We start from the raw sequence: 12,119 nt of genomic DNA, 5'->3' as shown, positions 1-12,119 counted from the left end.
TGCATGCAGTTGGGAGACCTATGTTCCATCCCAGGGTTGGGAAGATCCCCTGGAGAAGTACATGGCAACCCATTCCAGTTTTCTTGCGTGGATTATCCCCAGGGACAGAGGAGCCTAGTAGGCTGCAGTACATGGGCTCACAAAGAGTTGGACATGACTGAGCAACTAAGCACAGCACAATATAGAGATGGCAACAGAAAACAGATGGGGTTATCATAAGCTTTAGAAGAAAGGGAGCAAAATTAAAATATAGGTAATGCTCTCTTACCCAGCTGCTACTCAACCAACTTGCCAATTTAATTTCTCCATCTTCCTGACCTAGGGCTGCTGCAGGTTCATGGCCGGCATGCTCTTGCCTGTCCTTCCCATGGAATCAGCCTTCTGTATCCACAGATGCAGACACCTGGATGTACAAAGCTGTCTATACTCCAGTGTTTTATATTGTATAAGGTACTTGAACATCTGTGGCTTTTGGTACCCATGAGAGTCCTGGAACCAATCCCCATGGATAACATGCATTGATACTGTACTTCTGCTAACACCAGCAGAGTCAGAGGCATTACAAATCAGGTGTGTCTGTTATCAAACCTGTGTGCTGGATGTACTTACAAATGTACTTATGTAATTTAACTCAATATTACTTAAGTCCCTGAAATATGAGCACAAAAAAAAGAACACTATTGTTTCTATGAAAGACAAGTTGAATGCTTTGGAAAGTCTCCTAAAGGCAAGTTGTTAAATAAATTACTATCAGATTTCATACACGTGAGACATCTGTGAAAACGTGGGAGAACAGTTAAAATCTATAAAGATGCTTTGCTTCATTGGTCCACATACCTTTAAGTCCTTGCTCCACTTAAGAGGATCTCAAACTGGAAATCTTAGCAGATAGATCACAGAAGTGGTTTATGCAAGAATAACATATGGAACACCTGTCAGCTTCTGCCCTCAAAGGAAGAGTTTCAGCCTTGTATCAATAGATCATCCCCCAAAATGAACAGAATCATGTTTTAAAGTAAAATGTTTAAAGTCTGAAGATATCACTCCGTATTCTTCCCCACTTCAACTTTCACAGCCCACAGCACCAATCCAACCACCCTGGGTAAGAAGTGTTCACAGTCCTTGGTGCTGCTGAAATGTTACTTCTTCTCCCACCACTACCCCTGCCACCTTGAGAGTTCCATTTGGTTTCACACCCAAATGTCATTCCTGTTAACATTTCATTGGTAAATACACACTGTTGAAGTGTGCTATTTGCAGAGACAATTTGAAGCCCAGGACATTTCCATTTTACACTTTCTAGAAGCCTCCCCCCACAGCTCAGCAAGATCCAGGGAGGCTGGGGAAAGTGGCAGCACAGACACACTCATGAATATTCATCCAGCCTTCAATACAAGTATAGCACCTGCTCTTACACAGCACGCTAATGATGATAAGCTCTTGGAAGATGATAAGCTCCTGGCACCCCTCGGAGCTGGGCCACTGCTGTTCTTTTCCACTTAGAAGGTTAGGGAGTGGGTCACAGAAAGGTTAATTGACTTGCTTAAGTCAGCACTACAAGTCAATAGGAGAGACGGAGTCAGATGTCGGGTGGCTGAGGTTGCCACCTGTCAGACCTGGTCTTGAGGCTTCCAGTTTAATTCCTTTCCCAAGAGCTTATGTGTGTTCAGCACAATAATACCTCTATGTAAAATATAAAGTATGTGTGTATGTGTGCGTGTGCATATGCATGTCCATCTTTCCTCCTTCATGAGAACACCTGGAAAAGAAGCAGTCTGTTTAAAGTTTTGTCACGTTCGCTTTCTCTAGTCCAACTGACTGGAAAAAGCCCAGCTCCCCCACTCTTGCTGCCCCCATTTCTGCATTTGCTGATAACTTGTTTCTTAAAGAAGCAGATTCCAGGGCCACTGCATCCGCCATTCCAGTGCATTCACAGCAACGAGAAAAAGCTGGGAGAGACAGTCCAATCTGGACAAAGGACTGCAGCCTGGAGATAAACTCGCCTGAAGACCAGGCTGTCCTTGCCCTCATCAAGTCCTAGAATCAGAAGACAAGCATCCTATCTATGGCTAAAACATCCTGCTCTGTAAAGATAGGGTTCCTTGGTGCTCAGAACATTCCTCTTTCCCAGGCCCCTCAGCCGTGGCCAATTCATGGTTAGGACACTTGAAGAGGTTGGTCATAAGTTGTGACCATTGACACGTAAGCTGCTTGCATGGTAAAAGGAGGAAAAGTTATACAAATATCACCTCAGTCTGAGTTGCAAATACAGGTGGGCCACAGAGTGAATGTAAGCAGGGAGGATTGATAAGATCCTGTCTTCTCTTCCAGGGCCCACCTGAGAGCCTCTGGGACCAACATTCAGTCATCCACAAACATCTATCAAGTAGTTACTGTGCGCTCTGGGTGCTGACCTTCAGAGGAAACCCCCACTTCCCACAGCATGGAGGGGAGGAGGCAGAGAAAGATTAGGAAGAAGAACGAGGAAGAGACTGAGGCACCCATGGGCTTGGTACAGTCTCTGTAGCTGCCTAGTGAGTCACCGTGTGCCATCCCGAACTCCACCCTGAGACCAGAACCCCTTCTGCCTGCCCTGTGCCTTCTGCTTTCCTCCCAAGCTTTAGGGATCCATAGAGGGCGATGGCCCAGACCTATGAGGTTGGTAGGAATCTGTATCATATGGAACCAGCAAGACCATAAAGGAATCCTTCATTCTGGTCTTGGTGTCTGTGTGCATGCTCTGTCGCTTTAGTCGTGTCTCCAACTTTTTGTGACCCCCATGGACTGTAGCCCCCAGACCCCTCTGCCCATGGGATTCTCCAGGTAAGAATACTGGAGTGGGTTGCCATGCCCTCCTTCAGGGGATTTTCCCTACCCGGGGATCAAACCAGTGTCTCCCTTTTCTCCTGCACTGCAGGCAGATTCTTTACTGCTGAGCTACTGGTCTTGGTAGAGCAAAAAATAGGGAATGAATTTCAACTACTTTGCTTCTCAAGTAACTCAGATTTTCAAGGCCACGCATGGGCCTAGAAACCCTTCAGGGGTCAGTCTCTACCTGTTAGCTCAAGATCAGTGTAAAGTCATATAACTGTTATAAAAAAGACAAGAGATAACAAATGCTGATGAGAATGTGGAGAAAAGGGTTAACACTTGTGCATGATTGGTAGGAATGTAAACTCATGCAACCTCTATGGAAAAGAGTATGGAGGTTACTCAAAAATTTAAAATAGAGTTACCATATGATTCAACCCTTCCCTGGTGGCTCAAATGGTGAAATATCTGCCAGCAATGCAGAAGACCTGGGTTCAGTCTCTGGGTCAGGAAGATCCCCTGGAGGAGGAAATGGCAATCCACTGTAGTATTCTTGCCTGGAGAATTCTATGGACCGAGGAACCTAGCAGGCCATAGTCCATGAGGTTGCAAAGAATCAAACACACTAAGCAACTAACACACAACACACACATATGATCCAGCAATACCACTTTTTGGTATTTATCAGAAGAAAATGAAACACTACCTTGAAGAGTTATCCGCACCTCCATGTTCACTGCAGCGTTACAGTTGAGACACGAAAACAACATAAGTAGTTAAATAAAATGTGATCTACATATATTTTATTTATAAATAAACCTATATTTATACTATACACACACAACGGAATATTATTCACCCAATAAAAAAGAAAACAACCTTGCCATTTGTAACAACATGAATAGACCTGAGGGCATTATTCTAAGTGAAATAAGTCAGACAGATAAAGACAAATACGGTATGGTATGATCTCACTTATGTGTGGACTCGAAGAAAGCCAAATTCACAGAAACACAGAGTAGATGGGTGGTTTCCAGGGGCTGGGAGCTGGTGGAAACAGGGAGATGTTCCAAAGTACAATCATCAGTTAGATGAATAAGCTCTGGAGATGTGACGTACAGCATGGTGACTATAGGTAATAATACTGTATTATTGCTGGAAGGAAAACTATGACAAATCTAAAATCCAGCATATTAAAATCAGAGACATCACTTTGCCAACAAAGGTCCATATAGTCAAAGGTATGGTTTTTCCAGTAGTCATGTATGGATGTGAGAGTTGGACCATAAAGAAGGCTGAGTGCTGAAGACTTGATGCTTTCAAATTGTGGTGCTGAAGAAGACTCTTGAGAGTCCCTTGGACTGCTAGGAGATCAAACCAGTCAATCCTAAAGAAAGGACTGATGCTGAGGCTGAAGTTCCAAAGGTTTGGCCATCTGATGTGAAGAGCTGACTCACCAGAAAAGACCCTGTTGCTGGGAAAGATTGAAGGCCAAAGGAAAAGAAGGCAGCAGAGGATGAGATGGTTAGATAGCATCACCAAGTCAATGGACATGAATCTGAGCAAACTCCAGGGGATAGCAAAGGACAGGGAAGCCTGGTGTGCTACAGTTCATGGGGTCGCAAAGAATCAGACACAACTTAGTGACTGAACAACAACTGTATTATAACTGGAAAGTTGCTAAAGAGTAGATCATAAGTGTGTTTAACACACAGAGACAAAGTAATTATGTGAGTTGGTGGAGATGTTAACTAACATTTTGGAATAATTTCAAGATATATACATATATTAAATCAACACATTGGACACTTTAAACTTACACAAAGTTATATGTCAATTATATCTCAATATAGCTTAGAAAAAAGAGAGAGAGAGAGAAAGACACATCACAGAAAAGCCAACATTTGCAAATGTGACCTTGCTTACTTTTAAAAAAAGAACGTATTTTGGAGGCAGCGTGTGAAACTGAAGCAGCATTAACTATCCTGAGGTTTAAGGAGACCTGGCAGGGACATTCCTAAAGGTCCAGTGGTTAAGAATCTGCTTGCAGTGAAGGGGACACAGGTTCAATCCTGGGTCCAGGAAGATTCCACATGCCATGGGACAATGGGGCCCATGGGCCACAACTGTAGAATCCATGCTCTAGAGACCCTGAGTCACAAATACTGAAGCCTGTGCATCTAGAGCCCACATTTTGCAGCAAGAGAAGCTGCCACAATGAGAAGACCACACACTGCAACCAAAGAAAGCCCATGTGCAGCACAACGAAGAACCAGCATAGCCAAACATAGTTAATCAATTAATTAATTTTAAAGAAGAAGGAGAAGAGCTGGCATCCCAGCTCTGTTACAAACTAGTGCTGGGCCAACTGATTCACAACACTCAGACACCTCACGTCACCCATTGGCCCCTGAATTTGGGGTACGCATTTCACAAGGTATGCAGAGCCCATTGGTGTCTGAGTCCTGCTTCACAGGAGAGCTGAGGGCTGGTCCTTCATTCCTTATCTCAATGAAAGAGTGACTATTTGCTTCATATGTTTCCAGAACCACCTTCTAAACTCTGTTCTGAATAGAAAGCCGGCGGGTGGTCAGGGAGTGAGGTAATGGCCCACATTTCCTCCTGGCCCATTCACTGAAAGAGGCAACAGCCCTGTGATGAAGCCCTACTGCCCCTTCAGGTCCCAGGTCCAGAACCACGGCTGCTAGGAGCCCCACTCAAGCTGTTCTTTGAGGTTCCCCATCATGTGGATGGAACTCCAGGGCACCAGGCTATAATCCTTCCTGGGGACTCATTTTGTGGAAACCAAAGTCTCAGTCCCCTGGCCTCATTTACAAAGAGCTGACCCCATGCCAGAGTCCCTGGGAGATCAACTGAGGCTTTTATTAGAATTATAGCACAGTCAACTTCCCCTGAGCATCCTCATTCCCTTACAGGTACTGCACCCCAGAGCCCTCCTCCACCTCTTATCCCCCTTACTCAATCTCTAGCTCAGAGTCTGTCTCTCAGCCAAGAAGCTAATATAATCTAGGACAGTTACACACCACATCCACAAACAGGCTCATTCAGATGTTTTAGAATGACAAAGGAACACTTCATCCCACACCTCTTGCTGAAACGATGACTAACTGCAGGGTGGTGTGTGTGTGTGTGTACACACATATACATGCATCTACTCCAGAAGAACTGAGAGAAAACCAGTGATGTTATACATGGAACAGAACATGAGATTAGGTCAGATTGGCTAATTAAGGCTCAATCTCTGTCGTCTCCTGAGATGAAAGCTACCATGGACTCACACAGGAAACAATTAACCCCACTTGAGTTCAAGCAGCTTATGTGAGCAGAGAGCCCATTCCTTCTTCTGGAGTCATTAATTAATAAGTCTGCTTCTTCCCCATCCCTCATTACCATCAAAGCTTCTTTCACTGGTGGCATCAATTGTCATGCTATGCAATTCCCCAACTGACAGCACGAATGCAAATTTGGAGGGGAAATCACAGGGTGAGGGCACACTGTGCCAGGGGATGTTAACAGCTGTTTCTGTGGAGATGCTCCTTTTGCTTGAAAGCATATCACAGCCTGGCTCAGGCAAGGAGCAGCAGTCTGGAGAAACACCAACCATAAACCCAGAGGTCCTAAGAATCCTCGCTAATATAAATGAATGTGGCTTCCATTTGACAGGGTGAGGAAAATGGTGTGTTTTTAAATAAGACCTGAAGCATTGTAGGTAAATGAGAGGCCTTTCACAGGCATGCATATGTACCACTCAGATCCTTGGGCTGGATGCTTGTTTTGGAATTACCCCTATGCATAGTGCTTTTAAATGGGCCTAGTTATTCGTAAACAAGGTTACTGTCAATTTGTCATTTTTAACCACACTGGTCCCCAAAAAGATGTACTGCCTTCTCACGGGGCCTTTTCCCTTTATGCTTGTGATCTTGTATTTCTCCAAAGTTGTAATGTAAAGCAAAGAGAGAGATTGGTCCAGGTAAAGGATTCTAGGAATTCTGCAGATCTCAGACCAGTCTTTAAGGGGATAAATCTCAACAGCTAAGGCCATGGGAGACGGAATTATAAAGGAGAAGGCCACTGATGCACAGCCCGGGAATGAGCGCATAATGTGGAAGGAGATGCGTGTGTGTTTGCAGACAGAAACACTCAGAGCCACTGTCCTGCGCATCTCACTATGAAGTTATCTGAAGTAGTAATTGGAAAATTAAGCAGAGTCAGAGCAAAGGGAGCTGTATGGGTTATTTTATCCAGTTTAGGGAAGACCATGGAGAATGGTCTCAGGGCTGAACTAGAGTTTACTGTTGGAGAATCTATAATTTTTATCTTTCTTTTAAATTCAGTCGTTTTTCTCCCCATCAGGCAATGCTACATAAATACAAACTCTTTGTTTCTGAACACTTCTTTTTCTAAGCTCCATATATACTACCATCCTACAGTTGGCATTTATCATAAAATGTTGCAATTACCAATATTATATGTTTATCACATAAAAACTAATAAATTTGAAACAGATGGGTGGCATTTCAGGGAGGCTCTGAATAGCTCCCAGTCCTTTATGTCTCAGCATAGAAAGAATTCAGCGAGAAGCAAAGTGATAGATAAGAAGTGATTTATTAGCATAGGATGCTTGTGAGGCTTACAAGTGGGTGGGCAAGAAGGTACCATGTTCCAAGAACTTTGTGAGCTACAGTTTCATAATCAAAGGAAAGGTGAAGGAAAAGATTTCCTTATAATCAAAAGAAAAGCGGACAAGAATTATTTGTCATTCTTGACATTCTGCTTCTATCATGAGCTCCTCCTCAAAGTTGGGTAGGGAAGTTTCCCTGAAATACATGTTTAGGCTAGGTCTACAAATTACTGCTTTTTCTGTGTGCAGAGTATGCCCTAACTTCCTGAGCTCACAGGGCACAATGTGGGTCTCATACCACCGCTGTTTTATTGTTTGGAGGGCATATCTTGTGCATCTGTTGCCTGGTTTTCTTGCTAAGCAAGTCTGCTTGGTTTTGTGGTTAATCAAACTTGCTTTCTTGTGTAATCATTAACTTAAAGGCGTCTCCCATATTTCCATATTTTTTTACATACAATTCCCTAGTGAGATTAGCTATCTAATCTCCTACTTTGTCCCTTTACTCTGTCTCTGTCAAATTTACTTTAGGTTACAGTATGTATTCTGTTCTTCATTGTAGGGGTTTACCTGTGTGATGTTTCACCATGTTCCTACTATACCCATATTCTTTTTCTAATTTATGACATTAGGATCCATATGGTGATCTTTAAAATTATAAAGTTCTATTAGAACTCAAATTGAGGAACTAAGAAACAGAAAGGGATGACAGAAGTAACAATAAGAAAGGACAGTGGAGGAAGGGTGGACAGATAAGTGAATTTGTTGGGGAAATGAGCCAAGAGTCACACTCACATATGTGAAAGAAATGTAGAAGACACAATGTTCCAAGAATGAAGAAATCTTTGGTATAGGGTAAAGGTGGCCAACCTGCAGCTGTAATTAGTAATCTTAGGGTTTCCAAACTCTGTGTGCCACCTGCTACATCAATGAATTCCCAAGGGTTTACAAGAAACCCTTTAGAAAACAGTTCAGACCTACGCAACTTTTAGTCTCAAATCCCTAACTATTTCCTACCTAGAGAACTGGGCTGTAAAACTTCTTTAGCCCCGCTACACTAGAAAACAACTGCCAGTTCCATGTATCCTTTCTCCAGGGAATGGCCCTCATTTCCATAGCTTTTTTTTTTTTTTTTAGTTTTTATTTTTTAAATTTTAAAATCTTTAATTCTTACATGTATTCTCCAACATGAACCCCCCTCCCACTTCCCTCCCCATATCATCTTTCTGGGTCATCCCCATGCACCAGCCCCAAGCATGCTGCATCCTGCGTCAGACATAGACTGGCGATTCAATTCACATGATAGTATACATGTTAGAATGTCATTCTCCCAAATCATCCCACCCTCTCCCTCTCCCTCTGAGTCCAAAAGTCCGTTATACACATCTGTGTCTCTTTCCCTGTCTTGCATACAGGGTCGTCATTGCCATCTTCCTAAATTCCATATATATGTGTTAGTATACTGTATTGGTGTTTTTCTTTCTGGCTTTCCATAGCTTTTTAAAATGATGTGAAGTGAGAAGAGAGGAAGCACTTCTGCAACAGCAGAGTAAGGATCTCCCAATCCCAGCTCTTCCATAACAACACCTATAACACTAGAAAGAAAGTTACCAAAGTCAATGTTTCAGGATTCTCAAAGTTAACCAAAGTCTTGCAACGATTAAAAAAAAAAAATTATTCAAGAAAAAAAAGCTGAATATTGGTAAGAACAATGAGCCTTGCAGTATTTTCACTTGTCCTAACTCCACTCCCATCTCCCAAGCTCCATATTAGCCTCGAAAACCAATAGCCTAACAATACAGTGACTATGAAAGTCGTCAGCCAAACAACCACTAGAGTGGGGAGAATGGGTTTGAACTCTTCCAAAAACTTGTTCCCAGAGCATTATCAGTCTTTAAACAGTTTGACAGCTGACTGAAACGCTCCATTCTCAGCAGCTGTCTTTATTTGACCTGACTCGGAGTAAGCAGTCCTATTCCCAGGGCATTTGTCAAAAACAATGAGTAGCAATTGTTTAACATTTCAGCTGCCTAAGGCAGAATACCTCAAGGGATATTCTGAGGCTGAAAACAGGTTGAACAAAAAAATCTAAAAGGAAGAGCTGAAAAACAGAACCCTCAAGTAAAGGAGAATAATTTTACAGAGAATGAAGGGATGGAGCCAAATCAAAAACAACACCCAGTTGTGGATGTGTCTGGTGATAGAAGCAAGGTCCAATGCTCTAAAGAGCAATATTACATAGGAACCTGGAATGTTAGGTCGATGAATCAAGGCAAAGTGGAAGTGGTCAAACAGGAGATGGCAAGAGTAAACATCGACATTATAGGAATCAGCGAACTAAAATGGACTGGAATGGGTGAATTTAACTCAGATGACCATTATATCTACTACTGTGGGCAGAAATCCCTTAGAAGAAATGGAGTAGCCATCATGGTCAAAAAAAGAGTCTGAAATGCAGTACTTGGATGCAGTCTCAAAAATGATAGAATGATCTCTGTTTGTTTCCAAGGCAAACCATTCAATATCAAGGTGTTCCAAGTCTATCCCCCAACCAGTAACGCCGAAGAAGCTGAACTGGAACGGTTCTGTGAAGACCTACAAGACTTTTTAGAATGAACACCCAAAAAACATGTCCTTTTCATTATAGGAGACTGAATGCAAAGGTAGGAAGTCAAGAAACACTTGGAATAACAGGCAAATTTGGCCTTTGAGTATAGAATGAAGCAGGGCAAAGGCTAATAGACTTTTGCCAAGAGAATGCACTGGTCATAGCAAACACCTTCTTCCAACAACACAAGATAAGATTCTACACATGGACATCACCAGATGGTCAACACCAAACTCAGATTGATTCTATTCTTTGCAGCCAAAGATGGAGAAGCTCTATACAGTCAGCAAAAACAAGACTGGGAGCTGACTGTGCCTCAGATCATGAACTCCTTATTGCCAAATTCAGACTTAAATTGAAGAAAGTGGGGAAAATCACTAGACCATTCAGGTATGACCTAAATCAAATCCCTTATGATTATACAGTGGAAGTGAGAAATAGATTTAAGGAACTAGATCTGATAAACAGAGTGCCTGATGAACTATGGATGGAGGTTCGTGACATTGTACAGGAGACAGGGATCAAGACCATCCCCAAGAAAAAGAAATGCAAAAAAGCAAAATGGCTGTCTCAGGAGGCATTACAAACAGCTGTGAAAAGAAGAGAAGTGAAAAGCAAAGGAGAAAAGGGAAGATAAACCCATGTGAATGCAGAGTTCCAAGGAATAGCAAGGAGACATAAAAAAAAAGCCTTCCTCAGTGATCAGTGCAAAGAAATAAAGGAAAACAATAAAATGAGAAAGACTAGAGATCTCTTCAAGAAAATTGGAGATACTGAGGGAACATTTCATGCAAACATGGGCTCAATAAAGGACATAAATGGTATGGACCTAAAAGAAGCAAAAGATATTAAGAAGAGGTGGCAAGAATACACAGAAGAATTGTACAAAAAGATCTTCATGACCCAGATAATCATGATGGTGCGATCATTCACATAGACCTGGATCACGTAGACATGCACATCCTGGAATGTGAAGTCAAGTGGGCCTTAGGAAGCATTACTATGAACAAAGCTAGTGGAGATGATGGAATTCCAGTGGAGCTATCTCAAATCCTGAAAGATGATTCTGTAAAAGTGATACATTCAACATGTCAGCAAATTTGGAAAACTCAGCAGAGGCCACAGGACTGGAAAAGGTCAGTTTTCATTCCAACCCCAAAGAAAGGCAATGCCAAGGAATGCTCAAACTACCACACAATTGCACTCATCTCACACGCTACCAAAGTAATGCTCAAAATTCTCCAAGCCAGGTTTCAGCAATATGTGAACCGTGAATTTCCAGATGTTCAAGCTGGTTTTAGAAATGGCAGAGGAACCAGAGATCAAATTGCCAGCATCTGCTGGATCATCGGAAAAGCAAGAGAGTTCCAAAAAAACCATCTATTTCTGCTTTATTGACTATGCCAAAGCCTTTGACTGTGTGGATCACAATAAACTGGAAAATCTGAAAGAGATGGGAATACCAGACCACCTAACCTGTCTCTTGAGAAATCTGTATGCAGGTCAGGAAGCAACAGTTAGAACTGGACATGGAACAACAGACTGGTTCCAAATAGGAAAAGGAGTACATCAAGGCTGTCTATTGTCACCCTGCTTATTTAATTTCTATGCAGAGTACATCATGAGAAACGCTGGACTGGAAGAAACACAAGCTGGAATCAAGATTGCCGGGAGAAATATCAATAACCTCAGATATGCAGATGACACCCACCCTTATGGCAGAAAGTGAAGAGGAACTAAAAAGCCCCCGATGAAAGTGAAAGAGGAGAGTAAAAAAGTTGGCTTAAAGCTCAACATTCAAAAATCTGAGATCATGGCACCCAGTCTCATCACTTCAAGGCAAATAGATGGGGAAACAGTGGAAAGAGTATCAGACTTTATTTTCTGGGGCTCCAAAATCACTGCAGATGGTGACTGCAGCCATGAAAGTAAAAGACGCTTACTCCTTGGAAGGAAAGTTATGACCAACTTAGTTAGCATATTAAAAAGCAAAGACATTACTTTGCCAACTTTGCCATTATTTTGTCCGTCTAGTCAAGGCTATGGTTTTTCCAGTGATCA

This window comes from Ovis aries, chromosome 25 (assembly GCF_016772045.2).
Source record: "Ovis aries strain OAR_USU_Benz2616 breed Rambouillet chromosome 25, ARS-UI_Ramb_v3.0, whole genome shotgun sequence".
Lineage (NCBI taxonomy): Eukaryota > Metazoa > Chordata > Mammalia > Artiodactyla > Bovidae > Ovis > Ovis aries.
Note: the sequence above shows the minus strand (reverse complement) of the source record.